At 48.1% G+C, this 23,547-nt stretch overlaps 1 protein-coding gene across 7 annotated transcripts in view; it reads right to left on the reverse strand.

The window, feature by feature from the left end:
- The window catches only part of LOC118207290 (arginine-glutamic acid dipeptide repeats protein-like), a 183,462-nt gene extending 159,915 nt beyond the window's left edge, over nucleotides 1–23,547 (reverse strand). For all 7 annotated transcript variants that reach the window (XM_035380702.1, XM_035380704.1, XM_035380703.1 and 4 more), the window contains exon 1: nucleotides 23,286–23,547. The gene's annotated coding sequence lies outside the window, so the exon portion shown is untranslated. The remainder of the gene's footprint in view (nucleotides 1–23,285) is intronic.

Genomic DNA, 23,547 nt, shown 5'->3' on the forward strand with positions numbered 1-23,547 from the left:
GGGAGTCAAACGGAAAGGTCAGACATCATTACCGCCAAACTAAACAAACACGCCGCTCGCCATCCCCGCCACAGCTGTTGCATAATGCGCCTCTCTCTCGCAGTCCGTTCTTCTATTATGCGCCTGTCTTTTCTTTTTTTCCCTCCCTCCCCCCCAAAGCTCCCTTCTTTATAGATTTGAGGAATCGCATTAGGATTGCTCTATCCTGCATTGATCCTTATCTCGGGCTTTCTTCATTGTTGCCTCCGCTCACCGAGTCCGAATGGATCGGACCACTTAAGCGTGCTCAAAGCTCGTTAATATTAATGGCGGCAGTCTCAGCCGCGGTGACGCACGCCAGATCCGGCGGAGCTCGGTAAATGCGGCACGGCGCGTCTTCCGCGCGTGCGTTTGCCGGGGAACGCGTTGTCCGACGACCGTGTCAAATCGCCGCACCTGCCGGCGTGCTTGTCCGTTCATTTAAAATGAAAAAGGCTAATGTCGTGATGCTACAGTTTTCTCACACTGAATTATCACTGAAAAACAGTGCGGGAATGCATGTATTTGAGCGTGTCTGTGCTCATATGCGTGTGCCTGTCATTGCGTGCGTGTGTGTGTGTGTGTGTGTGTGTGCGTGTGTGCATGAGAAGGACATAAAACATTAGCCCAGATCAGCACCAATATAAACCCATTTCTTAAAAAGCATCCCAGCTACAATAGAGTGTCTGTGTTGTCCCAGCCCTGTGGGCTAACCACTCATGTCCTAAAAAAGCCTGCAGTTCTCGTCTCTCTGATTCCTCTGAACGATGCTTCTTATTGGCCGAATCCTCAGAACAATGCTTCTTATTGGCCGATGCCTCTGAACAATGCTTCTTATTGGCCGATTCCTCTGAACAATGATTCTTATTGGCTGCGCTGCACTAAGCCGGCTAATCAAGATGCAAATATGGCACGCCGACAGAGATGAATCTGGCTCCACTCTCCGGGACGGTAAAATAAATTAGACGGGAGGGGGGAGGAGTTTAGCGGTGACACTGCAGCCATTCTGGCCCTCTTCGCCCCTGCCCTCCCCCCCCCCGCCCCCCCCACTCCAGTCCTGGAGGGACGCCAGGCGGCTCGGGGACGTCAGTGGCTGACAGTTACATCTCTCTCATTTCCTCTCTCCCTCTCTTCTCTCTTCTCTCAGTTTCATCGGCGGCGGGGGGAGAACCGCCGGCGTTTGCTTTTTGCGCTCCTTTAGGCCGTCCCCCCCAAAGACTCATCAGCGCGGCGGCATTACCAAGTCAAATCAGGCGGCGCTGCGGCGTGCTCGCACATCCAGGAGGGTTCAGTCGCACGCCCGGGGGCTCTGCAGCGTGTGGGGGGGGCTGCGTGGGAGGGCTGCGCGGGGGCGGGGGCTGCGTGGGGGCGCCCGCGGGTGGGCGGGGCCCAGAGGAACGCCATCATTACCGCCACAGCGCGGCGCTTTGTGGGAGGCCAATGAGATTGTGATGCATTATTCTGCTTGAGCCGAACGTAGCGTTCTGCCACAGCGCTAGCTGCTAAGTAGCGAGCACCCCCCCCCCCCCCCCCCCGCCCCCGTCACTGGAGGGTCTGCCGTCGGCGCGTTCGCGCCCCCCGCTAGCGAGCGTCGACGGTCGCCATGGCGCCCTCAGTTTGTGCCCCGCCCCACTCCGCCTCGCCCACGCCCTGCGATGTCGGGGCTCGCTTTCGCCTCTCTTATCTCGCCGGGAAACGCTCGCAAACAACAAAGGGAGGGGGACAGGGAGAGAGAGAGGGAGGGCTCGGGGGAGGACAGGCGGCGGGGGGGGGGGGGGGCGCTACGCATTGTCAAAAACGCGCCGTTCGCAGAACGCGGGATCAAACGGATGAAAGCCGGAGCGAAGCGGCGCGCGGAGCGTCTCGAGGGGGATTCGAACCCGCAGCACCCCCGGGGCCGGTGTGCAGCCGGGGTGGGTGATCTACCGCGATGTGACAAAGCCCCTGCAGCAGGACCGAGATGCAAACTGCCACTGTCAGGAGCGATATCCCCCCTTCTCCCCTCACAGCGCTCGTGGAGACAAGCCCGCCTCGCCCGCCTCGCCCGCCCTCGCCCGCCTTGCCCGCCTCGCCAGGACGAGCCAGACGCCGCGCTACCTGCCCGCTCGCCTTATTCATTTCAGTTCATTCGGAGTCCGGGCCTGACGACAGCCTGTCGGAGAGCCGGCTTTGTGCGGTCGGGGGGAAGCGCGGCTCACGCCGAGCGGTCAGCACGCACACAATGACTCACATCCCTGCGATGAGTGACCGTTAAGTACAACATCAAACACACACATCTGCCTGCGCTCAGTGTGTCCTGGCACCGAAACCCAATCTTACAGGATACAAAAAAATGCACATTCTATTTCTGTTGCTCATTCCGCTTATGACCGGCGAATCGCGGGAAGGGAATTAGTGACCGCAGCGAAAGGCACAAACGGCGGTCTGATCATGAGATCAGGAGCGGTGGAATATTTCTGAGGGAGAACAGCGGCAAACAGTGGCGCACTGTGTCACTTCCACAGAGCTGAACACTGCCACTGTGCAACTCACACGCCTCTCTCAACTGAATTCTCTCAATGGCAGGGGAGGCAGAACATTTTTTGTCAAAACATATGTGCCCCCCCCCCCCCCACACACACACACCGATGTTAATCAGTATTCAGTGATCAAGCAGAGGAGCCCAACGTCAGTGGCTTCCTGGTGTGCCATGCCCCTTTTCCCTGACCCCTGACCCTTGACCTCTCACCTATTGACTTTACATGAAATAGGTGAGACGCGCCAGTTGTCTTTGGGTCTTCTGTGAAAATGAAATCCCTCTGCAACTGAATACCGAGCTGGTAGTTATTTCTCACCTTTCGATGGTTTCGATGATTAAAATGGAAGGTAACAGAGCACCTCAATGGATATAACAATGAAAGATTGCCCCTCACCAAGGTAGATGGTCACCTGACTGAACAAATGGACAACACAGCACGGAACAGGACAGCAAGGCAGAAATTAATACAGACACCTAGAGACCCTGCAGAATGGACAGGCAGACCCCACAGAATGTACACGTATACCCCACAGAATAGAGTGGACAGGTCAACCCTGCAGAATGGACAGGTAGACCCCAGAGAATTTACAGGTATACCATACAGAATGTCCAGGTATAACTCAGGGAGAAATGTGCACATGCAAGGCCCCATTCCCCAGACACACACACGTGTCCTCTGATATTTAACCTGTTCACTACAGTCAGTTTGCAAAAGCTTCCTCAGTTCACACGAATACCAACTGCACGTATGTGGAAAGGACACAACTATAACAGAAGTCAGCACTTTGAGACTGTTCCTACAATGAAAATTATGTAATAAATGTGATTTATTATTGTTGCTGCTGCTACTTCTGCTGCTGCTGCTGTTAATAATAATAATAATAATAATAATAATAATAATATTAGATTGGCACCTTTTTCCCCCAACCCCAGTGAAAATCAAACAGTGGCACAGGAGGCCTGTCAGCTCTCAGCTCTAAGCTGTGAAATCTGGGCTCAGGATCCCCCAGAGGGGGGAGGCGGGGAGAGGGGGAGAGAGAGAGAGAGAGAGAGAGAGAGAGGGGAGGGGAGGGCAGCAGCCAGAAGCAGCCCGTGACTGTGAGTCCGAACCCACAGGCTCCCTAAGTGCTTTTCACAACAAAGGGGGCTCTGATTCCTGGGGGACATCTGAGCACAGATCCGCACTGTTCCGCACGCCGGGGAGCAGATGAAAACACACTTTAAAAAAAGGGAAAGACGGGGATTATGGGTAGACAAGACAAAGATGCACCTACATGCAAGATGGCCAACTCCTATTACGAGCACAAGAAGTGGGAGTGGGGGGGGGGAGAAGAAAAAAAAACCAACACCGGCGTACAAAAATAAATCATCAGACAAAAGAAAGCGGGCTTATTCTCTCGGTCCGAATCATTCAGAGAGGAGAAAAGCGGGAAATGCGATACGGCTACTGGAACTGGCATCTTTTTTTTTTCCAGCTTTGTTGATTCGACAACCGCGCCTGACAATGGCCCTGAATTACAGCCGTATGACCCAAGCACTGGACACCCCTGAAGACTTAAAAGGCTTCAAAGAAACCTTTAGATGACAACCAAAAAAAAAAGAGAGAGAGAACGACTTCAGTACCGTGGAGGGGGAAAAAGGGACTGATGTAGGAAATCAATGAGGAAATCAATGTGCTGGTCCCTCCCTCACGAGCAGCAGGAGAACCCGGCGCCTCACATGAGCAGATAACCATCACAAAGGCCATCTCCAGCTCACTGATTTACTGCCGGGGCTCCGGGAGGCTAGCAGCCAATCAGGGCTCTCCTCTCTCTCTCTCTCTCACACACTCACACACACACACACACACACTCGCACTCTCTTTCTCACTCTCTCACGCCGCCGCCATTGCGACATTTTCTCCGATAACGTTCCGCGAGCGTGCACGGGGGCCGCGAGCGTGCACAGGGGCCGCGAGCGCGCACGGGGGCCACGAGCGCGCACGGGGCCGCCGGTGTGCGTGACCGAGGGAGAAGCCGCGAGGGGGAAAGCGCCGCGTGTTGGCGGGAATGGCGGCGGCGGCGGCGGCTCTTCAGCGGGCGCGGCTCTGCTCTGAGCAGCGCTGTCGTCAGAGTTAATTAGTATCTTCTGCCGCTCGATTCCGCGCGAGAGGCGGGGATGGTGGAGGGCTCATTGCCTTTTATTCCTCTGCCTCTCGGCCTCGCTGCCTTCCCCCTCTTCCCTTTATTGCCTCCGTATCCCGCAGATTTAGCGCCATATCGCAAACATCAATTTCGAATCATTACAGGAAACCCACGAAGAACGGGGTATTTTTTTATTCCCCCCTCCCCCCTCCCCCCCCCCAGCTGTTTACCATTCCAAACAAGCGAATCTCTTTATTTTAACGAGACGCGCAGCCCTTCTTATGATCAGGTGTTTTACGGACCCATAAAATAAACATCCATAATCCTGTTAAAATACTCCACTTTACGCGCGTCCCCGACAGCAGCCGAGGCTCGGCGCGTAAATTCTTTTAAAAAGCAGAGGGAAACGCACACGCACGTGCTCCCCGCCCTTAAATATTCAAAATTAGGCTGCAGCAACAACACCACCCCTACCCAGTTCATTAACATAGGTCTAAACTCGCCCTTGTTCTAGCGTTTGTGCTGACAAGGAGAACGGGGGTGGGGGGGGGGATTGGGGGGGCTGGGAGGGAGTCTTTCCCGTGTTTACTGGAGCATATTCCAGTAAATATTGCAGAGGGGAGGAAGAGAAGAAAAACCTAATTTCGCCCCGCTCGCTGCGCTCCGAAAGGAGGAAGAGGGAGGACCGCTTAGCCGCCCGCTGTCCCGCTAGCAGAGAGAAAGACGCTACGCCGCCTTACGCGCCAGTGGACATGCTAACAAACCGCTCTCTCCTCCCAGGGAAAAAAGCGCCTTCCCCTCAAACCGTAAATTTAACGCGGGGCTCAAATCGGAACATAAATCAGCCGCTGCCATTAAAAATTCTCCCGCCCTACAGAAACAATGTATTTCCATCTGAAACGACCCTCCCTTTTTTTTCCCCACAAACACACCGTCCCTGAAATAAGCATGGCGTTATAGGACAGGTTATTGGGGGGGGGGGGGGGGGGGAAGGGGGCTCGTGCTGACGTGATCCATGGCTTTCTGAACTGAATGAAATACACTCCGATGTGGCAAGTCAGCCCTTTTCACCACTGCTGACATCACATTAGATTTTTTTTTTTTTTCTTTTAAACCTGCTTTCTAAAAGAGGTTACGGCTAACACAGGCATCAGTATTTCAATACCCCTTTCCCCACAGGGACAGCAGCTACACACACACTCACAAATATCCTTTACACGGCAAAAAACCCCATTCCGCCTCAGAAGTCCTCCCCTTTCATTTAAGGAACTATTCAGCCATGACTGGGGGGGTCATGCATATGCAGAGAATCTCTCAGCTCGAGAGATTGTGGGAGAGAGCACTAGCCTATGTTTAGACCAGTGCCTCTGTCTTCTGTCAGAGCCCATCAGTATCACACCAGCCAGCCACTGTAGACGGCCAGCTGGGAACCCCTGTTCCAGCTCCAATCTGACAACGCTCATTTCCTAAGCAAAAAGACATTCAGCCTGACCCCTCCTGTCATTCTTCTGTCTTTCAAAATCTTTTAAATCTTTTAAAAAACTGCGTTGTGATGAAGATGTCCGCTCCTGCATATTTCAGGCCTAATTCCCAGGAAGTGAAAACCGGACACGAGGACGGGACAGGAGACGGCCCGGAGATTAAGGGGACTGACGGGAACGCAAAGGGCAAGCGGCCATTCCGGGGTCCATCCGGTCCGGATTGGAACACCGTTCCCAAGCGGTCCCCGCGAACGCGGCGTTTCCGGGTCGAGCAAACGCGTCGACAGACCGCCCCGGCCTCCCTGCGTTCCTTTCCTTTGAGCCGAAACAATAAAGTCATCTTTGGCGTGACAACAGCTCGCGGCCAACAGATTTATTACAGACTGATCCATTAGATAGCGCCGGCCCGCCGTGGTTTATTGTTTACTATTTTTTTTCTTCCTTTCTCTTTATCTGTCTCTCATTCGCTCTCTCTCTCTCTCACTCGCTCTCCCCCCCTCTCTCCCTCTATCTGTCCCTCTCTCTCTCTCCCCCTCTCTCCCTCTCCCTCACTCTCTCCCTCTCTTACTCACTCTCCCTCTCTCTCCCTCCCTCTGCTTCTGACAGCTCAGTATTCTCTCAGCAGCAGCAGGTATTAAACTGGAAGCCCCACTGTGGCCAATATCACACATGTCCAATGACCTCATTGTCGGGCTAAAGGGAGCCAGGGAGGACAGAGAGAGAGAGAGAGAGAGAGAGAGAGAGAGAGACTCCACTGCGGCTCAGCCTGTTTTATCATCTAAACCAGTCCAGCGCAGGGGTGGCTCAGTGTAGAATAACGGTTAAGGAACCGGATGCGTAACCTGAAGGTTTCAGGTTCGACTGCCAGGTAGGCAGGACGCTGCCGCCGTGCCCTGGAGGAAGGTACTTACCCCTGCATCGCTCATGTATAAATTTCCAGCTGTATAAATGGATACTTTGTTTTTTAAAAACCGGATAACGGTGTTTGCCAATCCCTGTAATGCAATAATGCAGTGCAACGTATTGTGTTCACACAACCAGAAGGCTCACGTCTGCAAGGCCAGGCGGCTCAACTTCAAGCCCCAGTGAGACACGTATGGGCGAGCGGTCCCTAACCCTAACCCTTTGAGGTGTAAGACCTGCAGAATACGTGAGCAGAATGTTCTCAACTGAACATTCCACCAGGACAATCACCTGGGCTACTGGCTACTGAAAGCAATGGCATTCTAGAACACTTACAATAAAAAAATAGCCTACATATAGCCTATTCCAGAAAACATACTCTTCCAGAAAACCTGCCTCTTTAAACTTAGAAAGCACACCTAAACACCCAGGCAAGCTGCCACCCAATATCTTTTACGTGCATGTTCTTTCCAATGAACAATCCCCACAGCCTCAGCTCTCTATGCAGCACACGTAAAGCTGGAACCAGAGAGCTGTGCCGTCATTGGGAACGCCTGTCCAACCTGGCTCAGTACCTGAGCTAACAAGGACACTCGCGCACTGTGCTTTTCACCCGGCGCCATTTTAAAATGGACGGAGCTTGAAGACAGTGGAGCGATGCGGTCTCTCCTGCTCTGTTACAACCGTGCATTCAGCATAGCTGAACCTAACTGACACCCACGTAGCTGAGGTCAACCGTTTCTGCTGCCCTGTTTCTACACAACGACACGAACGCGCTGCATTTAGGCCCCGTCCTGTTCTACAGACAAAGCCCACGTTTCTACACAAAGACCCAGGTTGAGTAACGGCGTCACCGGAACACAAGACGGTATCAGGAGTAAAGAGCATCAAACAAAAGAAATGTAAATGACACTCCGTGCGTCGTAATTATTGATTCGACTCCCAGGAGAAACAAATCAATTACACACACATTATGCCTCAACTGTCCAGCCTTGAAGCAGCCCCCCAACCAATTTCTGGGTATTGATTTTCATTTATCTTTCTTTTTGGTTTGTCAGGAAGCAATCAGAATGATCGCACCATCCAATTGATTTTACGTAATGGACAGTTGATCGAGGTTTTTGTATCGTTTGGTTTTCGGTAAAAGACAAAAGAAATTCATTAAATTGGCCAGATTTATTTTTGAGCAAAACATTTTTTTTCCCCAGTGTGCAACACTGAAACATAAGAGGAGTCTTTACTCAAAGGGTTCGTATATAGGCTGGTAACACACAAGCTCAGCACCATGCTAATCGCTAACCACTTTACACATCTGCAGTGCCACAAACAACTGTACACTCCAAGCACTAAGGGACCGTTTTTTGTATGTCTTTTCCCCCCCATTTGATTATGTAGGCTTCTTATACTGAAAATACCATGCCCAACACAAAGAAAGCCGGTTTGTAACATTTTCATATCCGCATAATCCCAGGGTACTTTTCTATCGCCGCATGCGCTCCTTTTACTTTGAAATCGCAAACATCCTCTTCCGATCTCGGCGGGAGGACTCCCCGCAGTACGGTTCTGTGCGATCTGGAATGACATCGTGTAGCAATCTTGGAAAAGTACTCGGCAGTCCCCGAGTCATTTAAAGGCACCGCCAGAGCACAGCGTCTTTAAAAAAAAGCGCGCCTGGACCGTCTATGGCTTGGACACACTTTACACTTCAATAACGGCAGGAATAATTACAATAATGACATCACTTCCGTCGAAAATAAATAAACAGAAATAAAAACCTAGCGATGCGACACCAATCTGAATTTCAACATGGACCCTTGTTCTTATCCCACTGAAAATAAATATGGCTGAAGCTGCCCTCTGGCTGTACAAACTGACACACACACGCATGAATAAAATCAAATCTTTCCTTTCCTCATGTGAGCAGGCTAGAAGACTCACAAACGCTAATGCAGTTTCTCAGTCATGCCACGTTTAAAAGGCAGCGGAGGCATAAATTAACTAAGCAAGGGGGGTCTGCTGCGCAACAAGACTCGTCCCAGACACATGTACATGTCCAGTTAGTGTTTTGAGGGCCCAGGAATAAAATTAGCGTGCAGCTGTGTCGGGGCTTTTTCACCAAGCGTGACCTGATGACGCAACGTCGCACAGTGCAGTCAAACCCTTCGCGAGCGCAGAAATCACCAACCGAGTGTCAACTGCCAGGCAGTTTAATCATCAAACCGCTGGCTCATTAATTCAGCAACAAACCTGCATTAAGGACGCTAAGCAGAGCTAACAGCTGTTGCTAAGCAGAAAGGAAGTGATTCACAACATTTCTGATGAGACGTTTTACACGCATTAAACAGGACATTACTTTGGCAGAATAGCAACTCTCCACACCTGCAAACAGCCTAACACATTACATACCAGCGTTTCAGTGTGATGTGACAAAAGAGTGCCGCACAATGCAAAACAATGTTTTGCGGCTGTATGAATTTCCATCCACACCGGGGATAAAATTTCAAACTGCACACAACAGAAGCACTCAATGGGATCAGCCCCTCAATGTCAAAGCGAATAGAAAAAAACAAGACTGTCCGTTTCTAGCAGTGAAGCCTGTGCGTCAGCCGGGTGTCTTAAGACAACACAGATGTAAGAGGCTCTCCAGCAGCCAATTACTGTTGTCTTGGCACTCGTAAGTGGAAAAATCTCTTTTGAGGAAAAACCGAGGCTCGCGCTGTCATGTGCAGTGCGGTTAGAGAGTGCTGACATATTGATACATTTAATGAGCGCGCTGCTCTTCAACACCCGTCAATACCTCTTTGATGAAAAAAGGACATCTCGCCACAATGTCCAGACAATTAACTTCTAATTGGACAGGGTGAGTAATATGGATATCAATCAAGTGTTGAAAATTAAAAAAGGGGGGGGGGGGGGGGGGGGGGGACTTTGAAGGCAAAAAAAGTGTGTACTGGAAAAACCCTAACGTGATACACCCTTCATCAAATCATGCTGTTTGAAGATGCAAAGAGGCAGGACACACACACACAGGGGATGATCAAATGCAGAGAAAATGGAATCTGCATTCCTCACAGCCCTCCACCCCTCTTCCTCCCGACGCACAGCTTACAAGCAGGACGGCGTTCTCATCAATTCCACCTCTCGAAAAAAGAAGCGCGAACGGCCCATTTCTGCCTGCTAATTACGGCAGGACTCCGAGATGAAAGCTCACCTGCGTGTAGCAGGTAAACCCCCGAGGAGGCAAACTAACCTCTGATAACCTCCCGGCTGCACCAGATCAATTATAGACTGGGAGTAAACCCCTCATGATGGTGCACTTCAAAATAACACAGAGTAAGCTCCTCATAATGATGGAGCTCCACAATAACACAGAGTAAACTCCTCATAATGTTGCACTCACAATAACACAGAGTAAACTCCTCATAATGAATAACAGAGTAAACCCCTCATAATGGTGCACTTCAAAATAACACAGAGTAAGTTCCTCATAATGGTGCGCTCACAATAACACAGTAAACTCCTCATAATGATGGTGCTCCACAATAACACAGCGTAAACTCCTCATAATGAGTAACACAGAGTAAACTCCTCACAATAACACAGAGTAAACTCCTCATAATGGTGCGCTCACAATAACACAGCGTAAACTCCTCATAATGAATAACAAAGTAAACCCCTCATAATGGTGCACTTCAAAATAACACAGAGTAAGCTCCTCATAATGGTGCGCTCACAATAACACAGTAAACTCCTCATAATGATGGTGCTCCACAATAACACAGCGTAAACTCCTCATAATGAGTAACACAGAGTAAACTCCTCACAATAACACAGAGTAAACTCCTCATAATGGTGTGCTCACAATAACACAGCGTAAACTCCTCATAATGAGTAACACAGAGTAAACTCCTCATAATGAATAACAGAGTAAACTCCTCATAATGGTGCGCTCACAATAACACAGAGTAAACTCCTCATAATGGTGCACTCACAGTAACACATAGTAAACTCCTCATAATGGTGCACTTCACAATAACACAGAGTAAACTCCTCATAATGAATAACAGAGTAAACCCCTCATAATGGTGCACTCACAGTAACACATAGTAAACTCCTCATAATGGTGCACTTCACAATAACACAGAGTAAACTCCTCATAATGGCGCACTTCACAATAACACAAAGTAAACTCCTCATAATGGTGGCACAGAGAGAAAGCGGCACTGTGGATAAAAGAGGAACAAGCCCGAGGTGAAATACAACATCTGAGAAAGAGCTCATTTTCCAGGAAATCTCGGAGAGCAAGCTGGAAAATATTCCCCCCTCTGAAACAAAAGAAAGCCCAAAAAATTCTTAAAATTTCATCCTCGCAATTTAAAGAACCGCCAGGCCCAACGGACCAGTTACACGTGTGGCGCTTCGTTGTAATGCAGGACACTGCAGTCCTGTGTTCCGCAGCTGGCTGTGCAGCGGACATTTTGGCCTCAGTTCATTACAGCAAATGAGGAACCGCCGGGTCCCAAGACCACACCTGCACCTGCTGACATGACAGGGATGATTTGGTAGGATGTGTACACCCCCCCCCCCCCCACCCCCACTGGCACAGACTGTGCTTGCTGTCTGTTCGCGGAGAGCGCGGTTCGGGGGGGGGGGGGGGGTAGATCTGGGGCGAGCCGCGGTGACTGTCAGAGAGCAGGTGCCGGTGAGCAGGTGTCGGGGGGAGGAGCCGAACGCTCCTGCCCTGATGCTGACGAATCGGCTCGCGGCCAAAAGAGCGCGCGGGAAACGCGCCGACGTTCGCCCGGGATCCCCCCCGTCAGCGGGGCCGACACCTCAGAGAGAGGACACGCCTCCCATCCACCGCACCTCATTTACTGCTCTCCCTGTCCCTGCTCCTCTCCCTCTCCCATCCACCGCACCCCATTTACTGCTCTCCCTGTCCCTGCTCCTCTCCCTCTCCCATCCACCGCACCCCATTTACTGCTCTCCCTGTCCCCGCTCCTCTCCCTCTCCCATCCACCGCACCCCATTTACTGCTCTCCCTGTCCCTGCTCCTCTCCCTCTCCCATCCACCGCACCCCATTTACTGCTCTCCCTGTCCCTGCTCCTCTCCCTCTTCCATCCACCGCACCCCATTTACTGCTCTCCCTGTCCCTGCTCCTCTCCCTCTCCCATCCACCGCACCCCATTTACTGCTCTCCCTGTCCCTGCTCCTCTCCCTCTCCCATCCACCGCACCCCATTTACTGCTCTCCCTGTCCCTGCTCCTCTCCCTCTCCCATCCACCGCACCCCATTTACTGCTCTCCCTGTCCCTGCTCCTCTCCCTCTCCCATCCACCGCACCCCATTTACTGCTCTCCCTGTCCCTGCTCCTCTCCCTCTCCCATCCACCGCACCCCATTTACTGCTCTCCCTGTCCCTGCTCCTCTCCCTCTCCCATCCACCTCACCCCATTTACTGCTCTCCCTGTCCCTGCTCCTCTCCCTCTCCCATCCACCGCACCCCATTTACTGCTCTCCCTGTCCCTGCTCCTCTCCCTCTCCCATCCACCGCACCCCATTTACTGCTCTCCCTGTCCCTGCTCCTCTCCCTCTCCCATCCACCGCACCCCATTTACTGCTCTCCCTGTCCCTGCTCCTCTCCCTCTCCCATCCACCGCACCCCATTTACTGCTCTCCCTGTCCCTGCCTCCTCTCCCTCTCCCATCCACCGCACCCCATTTACTGCTCTCCCTGTCCCTGCTCCTCTCCCTCTCCCATCCACCGCACCCCATTTACTGCTCTCCCTGTCCCTGCTCCTCTCCCTCTCCCATCCACCGCACCCCATTTACTGCTCTCCCTGTCCCTGCTCCTCTCCCTCTCCCATCCACCGCACCCCATTTACTGCTCTCCCTGTCCCTGCTCCTCTCCCTCTCCCATCCACCGCACCCCATTTACTGCTCTCCCTGTCCCTGCTCCTCTCCCTCTCCCATCCACCGCACCTCATTTACTGCTCTCCCTGTCCCTGCTCCTCTCCCTCTCCCATCCACCGCACCCCATTTACTGCTCTCCCTGTCCCTGCTCCTCTCCCTCTCCCATCCACCGCACCCCATTTACTGCTCTCCCTGTCCCTGCTCCTCTCCCTCTCCCATCCACCGCACCCCATTTACTGCTCTCCCTGTCCCTGCTCCTCTCCCTCTCCCATCCACCGCACCCCATTTACTGCTCTCCCTGTCCCTGCTCCTCTCCCTCTCCCATCCACCGCACCCCATTTACTGCTCTCCCTGTCCCTGCTCCTCTCCCTCTCCCATCCACCGCACCCCATTTACTGCTCTCCCTGTCCCTGCTCCTCTCCCTCTCCCATCCACCGCACCCCATTTACTGCTCTCCCTGTCCCTGCTCCTCTCCCTCTTCCATCCACCGCACGCCATTTACTGCTCTCCCTGTCCCTGCTCCTCTCCCTCTCCCATCCACCGCACCCCATTTACTGCTCTCCCTGTCCCTGCTCCTCTCCCTCTCCCATCCACCGCACCCCATTTACTGCTCTCCCTGTCCCTGCTCCTCTCCCTCTCCCATCCACCGCACCCCATTTACTGCTCTCCCTGTCCCTGCTCCTCTCCCTCTCCCATCCACCGCACCCCATTTACTGCTCTCCCTGTCCCTGCTCCTCTCCCTCTCCCATCCACCGCACCCCATTTACTGCTCTCCCTGTCCCTGCTCCTCTCCCTCTCCCATCCACCGCACCCCATTTACTGCTCTCCCTGTCCCTGCTCCTCTCCCTCTCCCATCCACCGCACCCCATTTACTGCTCTCCCTGTCCCTGCTCCTCTCCCTCTCCCATCCACCGCACCCCATTTACTGCTCTCCCTGTCCCTGCTCCTCTCCCTCTCCCATCCACCGCACCCCATTTACTGCTCTCCCTGTCCCTGCTCCTCTCCCTCTCCCATCCACCGCACCCCATTTACTGCTCTCCCTGTCCCTGCTCCTCTCCCTCTCCCATCCACCGCACCCCATTTACTGCTCTCCCTGTCCCTGCTCCTCTCCCTCTCCCATCCACCGCACCCCATTTACTGCTCTCCCTGTCCCTGCTCCTCTCCCTCTCCCATCCACCGCACCCCATTTACTGCTCTCCCTGTCCCTGCTCCTCTCCCTCTCCCATCCACCGCACCCCATTTACTGCTCTCCCTGTCCCTGCTCCTCTCCCTCTCCCATCCACCGCACCCCATTTACTGCTCTCCCTGTCCCTGCTCCTCTCCCTCTCCCATCCACCGCACCCCATTTACTGCTCTCCCTGTCCCTGCTCCTCTCCCTCTTCCATCCACCGCACGCCATTTACTGCTCTCCCTGTCCCCTGCTCCTCTCCCTCTCCCATCCACCGCACCCCATTTACTGCTCTCCCTGTCCCCCCTGTCTCTCACCCTGCTCCTCTCCCACCCCCGCTCTCCTCTCCCCCACTCCTCTCTCACCCTGCTCCTCTCCCTGTCCCCGCTCCTCTCCCTCTCCCACCCCCTGCACCTCTCTCCCTGTCCCCGCTCCTCTCCCTCTCCCACCTCCTGCACCTCTCTCCCTGTCCCTGCTCCTCTCCCTCTCCCACACCCTGCACCTCTCTCCCTGTCCCTGCTCCTCTCCCTCTCCCACTCCCTGCACCTCTCTCCCCCCCACTCCCCTCTCACCCCTGTATTTCCTGCTTTTCCAAAAGTAAAGCGTGTGTGTGGGTGTGTGGGGGGGGGGAGGGGGTGTGGAGGGGGCTGGGGGGAAGCAATCCTTCCTGCTCATATGAAGAAAAAATGTCAAAATTAGAAAGGATGGCATTGAGATTACAAAGGCTGCTGTCAAACAGATTAAAATCAAATCGAGTAGGTTATTCGAGGTGCTCTCGCTGTGAAAAATGTTAAAAATTCAGTCAATGAAACATTCCTAAAAAGATTCCTTTCAACAGAAGCGTCAGTGCTAAAACTGAAGGGGGGAGTATTGAGCTTATGAGTGCACGAACGCAGAAGACATGAGGGGGAAAAAAAAGCCCTCGCTTCACATTTAATTATCGAGCAACCGTCTGTTTAATGTACTGCTCAGCAGGCTCGGATGTAAAAAGCCATCACATTTTCATTTTGAGCTTGATTTATAGCCTCATATACTCTTGAATACCACTTAAAATAAATTCTCCCTGCCCCTCAGAGTCTCTGTCTGAACAAGTAATATTTTACATTCAATATTTCATAACGCACACCCACCCCAACCCACCACCCTATATAATCTTTCATAACGTACACCCACCCCCCCCCCCCACTCCGTCCACCCACTAATTGTGTATGTGTGCATGTACGTATGCATTCCACACACACACATTCACACCCACATGCACACAAGCAGACAAACACACATGCACGCACACACACACACACACACAAGCTGACAAACACACATACACACACACACACACACACACGAACATGTAGGCAGATGTGTCTTTTTAAAAACATCTAGCCTAAATACAAGCTCACAGCAACAATTTAAGAACACTTGTTAGGAAATGGGTTTTGTAATTTGCATAACATGACAAAGGACCTTTCAAATATTTCTCAACAACTAAAACATAATCCCGATATGAATAAAAAAAACACCCCAAAGCCCACAGGCACAAAACATAAAAAAAGGCAAACAAACAATTCCTGTTTTAATGTAATACATTAAAAAAAGAATCTGTACTTAAGATGACTTGTGGCATATTTTTACTAGCATTGAGTGGGTGTACACAGAGAGCGTACTCATCTCTGGAGTATATGGGCATTAGGCATGGATATTAGATGAAGGAGGCATGTACATGCACCTAGTAACGAGAAACTTGAAAGGAAACAAAAATAATTTACCAGCAGTCTTTCTGACATTGCCCTGGAAATCAATAGGATTCCAGGAGAACATCAAGGACATGGGTTTTCTCAGTATGGGAGCAGGACCGACTGCAAATCCTAATTAGCTCAAACACCTGTGAATATGCATAACGGCGTCAGCAGCTACCAGGCAAGCCATCAGAACAACAACAGGCTCAAAGGCCAACGTCATTCCGCGCATCGCAGACTTATTCCGGGGAAAGAAAGAACACACGGGAAAAAAATATGTGCACGAATAAATAAATAAATAAATACGGCACTAGGAAAGAGAAGTAAATAGGCTAAGTGAAGAGGTACACCGTGCTCCAAAGATCATTTCATATCGTTGTGTGGTGGTGAATGTTTTGACCCCCAGGTCTTCAGAACGATCTGCTTGCAGACTTCACAGCAGAACTACGCATACGCCTGGCGTGAGTAGCACCTGCCGTATAACTGCGTTTTCATTTGAGGGCATCACTGTCGAAGGAAAAGAACATCAAAGAACAAACTCTCAAACTCTACAGCAGACATCACATCCTGTCTTGGTAAATGGTAAATGGACTGCATTTATATAGCGCTTTTATCCAAAGCGCTTTACAATTGATGCCTCTCATTCGCCAGAGCAGTTAGGGGTTAGGGGTCTTGCTCAGGGACACTTCGACACGCCCAGGGCGGGGTTTGAACCGGCAACCCTCCGACTGCCAGACAATCGGTCTTACCCCCTGAGCTATGTCGCCCCCATGTCGTCTTCTGGAGGAGACTTTTTATCTAAAGGAAGCCAGGTTTACGTGCCCAATATTCCGTAATGGCTGGAAACAGGATGCAAATGCGTGGATTCTAAAACAATGTGCTTTCTTGAAAGTGAAAAGGATTTTAAATGGTGCACTGTGTTGAGATCCTTGTGTGAACTCGCAGAAGAATTCTCCCACAGGCTGAGACAGGAGCACGTTTGCACATCCTCTCTGACTGCTACATCACTCCACTGTGCGACTGATCATGAGGCGTTCTAACACAAATATTTTAATTTTTTTAAATCATGAAATGGAAGTTCAAACCGTATTAAATCCATTAACAATCCCACCAAACACACAGCATAGGCCTATGTGATATCTTAAGTATAACTGGCTTAAAGATTCTAATTTCCTGAAGCAAGCAGAAAGATAAAAGAAATGCCCTGAACAATACATTTAATAATTTAATAATTTTTTAATTGGGCAAATTAGCATATACACATCTGTGTGGAAGCCATCCATTAAGTACCCTTCTTGTAGACAGAATTTCTCAGTGCTTTTATTGAAAGTGATTGCTTTCATTAATGCGTACTTACCATATGTACTTAGTGAATATTTATGATTTTTTGTTATTACGTTTTATTCAGACCAAGACCACCACAGGAAATTTTTATCTGTACCACAGGAGTAGGTACTAGGCAAAACACTAACTCCAGGCTCAGATCTACCAGAAACATGATAAAAATGTATCAAGTTAAAAAAAAAAAAAAATTTGTTTAACAAACAACAATAATTGAAGGGTATTGGCACATATAAGATCAGAATCATGAAAATAAAGCCAAATAATGAGTAACATTACCTCACATACAGTGTTATGCCATATTATGCCAAACAGATATCTATAAGAGAAACTAACATACCATCCTTGTAACATGTGCATATTATCTAAAAATAGTTCACGAGAGCAACATTTCACAAATATAAGATTCCAAAAAGCAACTTGCAGCCATCAGTGAAGGCAATATGCCATGGCACATTCCCTGGAAGAATTTTTTTTTTTTATTTTTTTTTTTTTAAACAGCCTTAAGAGAAACATCTCTTGCTGAAAGAAGTGTTTGACGACAGACTTCCACCCACCGTTCAGAAGTAGAGCACGAGAAGTCTGGGGCTCTCACTCACACCCCAGCGGGAGGGGGGGGGGGGGGCAGAGAGGGGTCTGCTACGGCATGGCAAAGAGAATTCTCTCTCGCAGTCCGACTTCCGACTCACAGAGCTGGTTATTACATCAGAACCCACCGGGTGAGAGGTCTGACAGCCCTCTTTAGCAGCTAGCGTTTACACCTGCAATAGTGATTCAAGGGGCGATTGTGTAAAAACGTCTTGCGAAACACCGAGGACCTAACATTTGCGTAACATTGCTTTTCTTTACATTACAAAATTATGCAGAATTTGCTTAAATCCGCATATTTTGTGTGAACCCGTAGGTAAAGGGTCTTCAGTCTCTACGCTGGCACTGAAGATACAGGCCAGGCCCACTGACAGTGTAAAAGATTCATCCATCTAGCCCCGTGCATCGTGGCAATTCACTAAAGTATGTTTGCGAACAACTGAGTGCAACGTCACATCAAGATATCAGGGGGATTTACCTCTTTAAAAAGCTGTTTTTAAACAGTTATCCAGATTAAACCCACTGAGGTAGAAATCTATTTTTCAAATGAGCCCTGGGCAATAGGTTCCTGCTGCTCTTAAATGTAGCCTGTATCCTTTAAAATGATGAAATAGATTTTTACTGAATTGAACTCCGTTCCTAATTTAATTAGAAGAGAACGCGACAGCATGAGGCAATTATGGGAAAACTTTGGGATCATAATATATATATATAATAATATTGTTGATTAACACACTTGTTAAGGAACCTAAATAAATTCATATTATTAGAGGAGTAAATTATTGCCACACAACCCTAGCAGATCATTTTCTCGAGGCATGCACCTATGTGTAGGTAAAGTCAGTGGAAATACCTCCAAGCCAATATTTAGAGAGTGAGAAGAGAAATATATACAGAATGTGCCTTTTGATGACAATAGATTCTGCAAAAGGCAGATTCAAAAATGTATATAAACCACAGCGTTAGGCCCAGGATAAACATGTAAAAACATACTGAAACAACAAGTAGGATTTAGCCTGTTAAACCACATTGTATGATAGCCCGCACGCCAGTAAATCGGGGAAGACAGGCGAGAAAACATGCCGAGGAAAAATAAGCATAAACCAGAAAATTTTAAAATGCGGGGAATCTGAAGAGCGCTGTTAACTGCCAGCCCCGATTCCGCTGCACAATTCAGACGTAGCTTTTCTTCCGAACCCATTATGAACATTTCAGTGCCCCCGGGCGAATTCTGAATGATTGCTAATGGAGGCTCGCAACAGCGCGCGACTACGACTTCCGCTCTCTTTCTGTTTCATATCTGAGGAGAAACTCGCGCGGTTTTGATGGGGGAAAAACAGCTCTGAATACAGCAACCGTGTGAAGCTCACTGTAACAGGCCATTATAAAAAAAACTCAAGTCATAAAAATACTCTTTACATTTAAAAGTCAAAGGGAAAGAGCCACACATTTCATCAGAGTGTAAGGAGAGGCTACACAGACAATGATGGTTGGCAGTGTAGCTGTATGAAAGCGCTGCTTCATTTGAATACACTATTTGCACACACCACCACTGTATTAACAATGAAACAAAAACAACAATCCATTCAAGCGCAGCTCAGCTTATTACCCCCTCAACTGACTTTTCTTACATAATGGCATCTGTGCACCCAGCATGCACAATTACACAGGACATATTCTAATGAATAATGAAAGATAGATGGTCTCTGAATGTGCTGTTACACAGCATTTGTAATACAGACGAGTATGTATTTTTCCAGAATTTTGAACAAACACACACCTCGAGATTTTGCCACTGGATAACATAACAGCACACCAAATCAATAAAATCAGGAAAACACTCTCAATTTGATAACTTCAGGTTTTGCCCATACATGGATGAACATTAAAATACAAAAGCTAATCAAGTTGTATTATTCTACAAATCTTACAGCTGCGTTACAGAAAAGAAAAAACACTACAGTCACATGTGTAATTGAGCATACTGTTAATATTTGACAGTACATCTAGATTTGAAATTTCTTGACCACATTCTAAAATTGTGCTTTTGTTGAGTTATATCCAAGCATATCACAAGACTTGTATATCTCTCCACATTCTTATCAGTGAGAATACACTGACTTAATCCAGTCTTCATGCCAATGTCTTAAAGGCACTGTTCGCTTGATAACCAGGGCTTACTGGTCCCCTGAATGCTTTTCTGCCTTGCATTTCACTAGGATACAGATTCAGGTGCTTAAGTCACTTCAGCACCTTTGCCCAATCAGCTCCCTGACTATTGAGGTGATGTACTGCTTATCCAAGATACTCGCTTCAGCATATCATACTAAGTACTGAACGGTCAATTTACCAAACTGGTGCCAAAATCCATACCCAACGGTTTTATAGGCTAATGTTCTGTAAAAACAGGCACAGGCCAACACACAGAGAAAAGTACATAATGATCCCGAACAATTTCAACAGCAGCTTGTGACAACAAAAATCTACTTGCATGATGAAAACATGAAACGTCACTCAAAAAGTAAGCCTTAAACAATTACATGAAACTCAGAAGCCAGCAGCATGACATCTGTTGTTTAAAAAGTCTTCAGATACTCACATTTATACCAAGGTGTAGATATTTCATGATTAGGCCTATACATTCTGTCAGCCAACACCAGATTTTTTAACGAAACACAGGTGATTTCCCCCTGCACCCTACATGTTCATGCACGCTTAAACAAAGAAACACAGGTGATTTCCCCCTGCACCCTTCATGTCCATGCACCCTTAAACAAGGAAACACAGGTGATTTCCCACTGCATCACACTTCTCCATGCATCCCTAAACAAGGAAACTCAGGTGCATTCCCCCTGCACCCTTTAGATCCATGCACCACTATCTTCCTCTAAACAGAAATGCAAACAATAAGGAACCACAGCAGCAGATAAAAAAATTTTTGCAGCTCGATAATTAAACAGCATGCCTTTATCCAATATTTGCAGGGTCAACTGCTTGCATTTTATTCCAACCAAGTTAGAATTTCCACTGCTTTCCTATGATTATGTCACTGATGTAAACAATTACAGGCAAACTGTGTGGAAATGGAAGGAAACCAGCAGTCGGAAGTAAACATTTCCCCTAAAACCCTGTGTTGTTAGACTCATGTGTTCTTCTGTTATACTCCAGGAAAAGCCCTGTGGCAGCAGCAATATGAAACATCCAGACAACATATTGTGGAATGGTGCAGTGCCCACTCCAAACAGACACTGATGTGATCAGGCAGGCATTTTCTCACATGGAGTCCATTTCCTGGGCATGTGCATACAATTAATAAGGGGAAGTACTTCCTGCGGCGCAAATCATTACAGTACACAGCATAAAAGGTCTAGTGTTGATTTAACCCCTACAGGTTATGCCATTTAAGGGCAAAAAGGATCCAATGTAATCTATCAGAATAAAACGTACTCTATCGGAGTTGTTTTAACGCTGACCGTTTTACTACGTAAAAGTTCAACTTACTTTATTCTCAAATTGTTTGAGTTTTTACCCTGAAGCAAAAACCAACCCATGATGTCTACTGTCTAATCCTACGCTTTTTATTCCTTATTTGAAAATGATTGAACTACAGTACATAGCCCAGCATTTCAAGGGTGGATCTTCACAGGTTTTCACTGCTAGTGAAAATAATATGGCTTCGTGTTAATACATTCAATAAAGCGTCTAGAATTCAAACTCGGTGTACTTCATTGTCAAATACTATCATTACATTGTTACTATTAATTACTGCAACCGTTTATTATAAAGGACAACAGGCTGTCGAATCGTCGTGGACTTATTCTCACACAACATGCATTAATCAATCGCGACATTAATGTAATTTGAATAATCTATTCTAAAAATGGAGGGAATTAAAAGCGTTTTTTCCTGTGCGGTGTGGATTAACGTGATTGGGACTTTCCGCATAAGGAAGGAAGAACAAAGGTGCAACGTGTATCCATGCACGCAGCACGTTTAAATAAGATCACCGTGTTGATATCTAAACCACAATGGTCAACCAAACAAGCAACGCAGCGTGTGACTGTGACTGGGGTTATGGGAAGTGCATGCAGCCATTCATAACGCACACTCAGGCTGAACACAACACCGTTTTGTTCAGACATCTCCTAGCCGGTTGCTTAGGGCGATTGTCTAACGTGTTACCACCGTTCCGAAAGAAAAATATTTAATTAGCTAGCTAGCTACCTAATCTTCATGCCCAATGCGTAACCAATTTCAGAAACCACTCTCATAATTTACCTAATGTTTTAATATTAGAAGCATTCTGTTGGAGAGAAAAAAAACTAGCAAGCTATAAAATAATTAAATTGATACAGATTTTTAAGAACACTTCATCAGCTGTAATCTCCTGTCTAGACTCATTAGACTGATATCTATGATGAGCTGTAGCTTGCTAGCCAGTCAACTAAAAAGATATGTCTGTCATTTCAATTCGATTAGTAGAATCTGGCGCTTCGTGGCACAAATATTATCGAGATTAATTGTCCTTAATAATACCCTCAACAAACTAGTAACCTCTTCAGGAAATAACTATTTGCCGAACTGCATACTATAAAGAATTCAAACAAGGAGGCTTCCCAGTCAACGTTAACGTTACATGTCCATATTAGCTTTAGTTATCAAAGAACGTTATCAGATGAGGCTTGTTATTAAAATGTAGCTACATTCTATCAGCAAATGACCTAGCGACAACGTTAGCTAGCGGTAGTTTCTCGTTATATGAAGATTAGGTTTAAGAGGTAGTAATATTTCACACCATCAACATCTATGTCAGCTTGACAAGTTGTTAGTTCATCACACTTAATGTTGCCGTTGGTTGATATTGCAAATCATAAGGAAGTAACCGATGCAATAAAAAAACGTGGTAGCTATCCATCAACACCATACAAGAACTGACAAAACCAATGAGTAACGTTTACTAATTACCTTGCTAAGTTAACTAGCTACATTATAGATGGATGACTAACGGTAACTACCCAGCTATTACGACTGAAATTGGTCACGAAGGGACAGGCTATTAATTTTTTTATTACAAGACTTTTTTCAAGCTAATATTAAATGATAAAGGTAAATTACCTGGCTAACTAGCTAACGTTAGCTGATAAGCCATCTATAATAGTTTCTCAAGGGTCCATGGTGAACTGACGCTAACTATACTGACGTTAGCAGGATAAATAAGTTGACCGCTATAAGCACCACAATAGTTTAAAGCTAGCTAGAGAACTATCGCCAGCTAGCGAGCTACATAGCTGTCTTATTTGATGTATAGCTAGGTAATTAGCTTGCTAATATTAACCAACGTTAGCTAGATGGCTAGCCAACATAGTATTTAACTGAAGGCCCTTGTCTTGACATTCGCGACTGACTGCCACATTAAAACAACCAATACTTTACAAATACAGTGTTCTCAAACATCAATTGTGCGCACAGTGGCTCTACATGGTGCCATTTCAACTTACCTTTTTATCTTGTTCTACAACATCAATGTTTTTGTTTGAGATCTGGCTGCAACAACAAAACAGGAGGCAATGGTATCTTTAGTGTTGGGAAAGTGGGCAGCTACCACTTCTGTGTTTTCTATAAACGTAAGCGGTCGGTCTTGATCATTCTTGTCCCTGTCATAAATATTTATGGTTCAGAATAAAGTGTGAGTAAATATCAATGTTGGGATTTTTCGCTCCCTCTTCAGTCAGAGAAAGACACTTCCAGCTTGAGACCTCC

Source organism: Anguilla anguilla, chromosome 11 (genome assembly GCF_013347855.1).
Source record: "Anguilla anguilla isolate fAngAng1 chromosome 11, fAngAng1.pri, whole genome shotgun sequence".
NCBI lineage: Eukaryota > Metazoa > Chordata > Actinopteri > Anguilliformes > Anguillidae > Anguilla > Anguilla anguilla.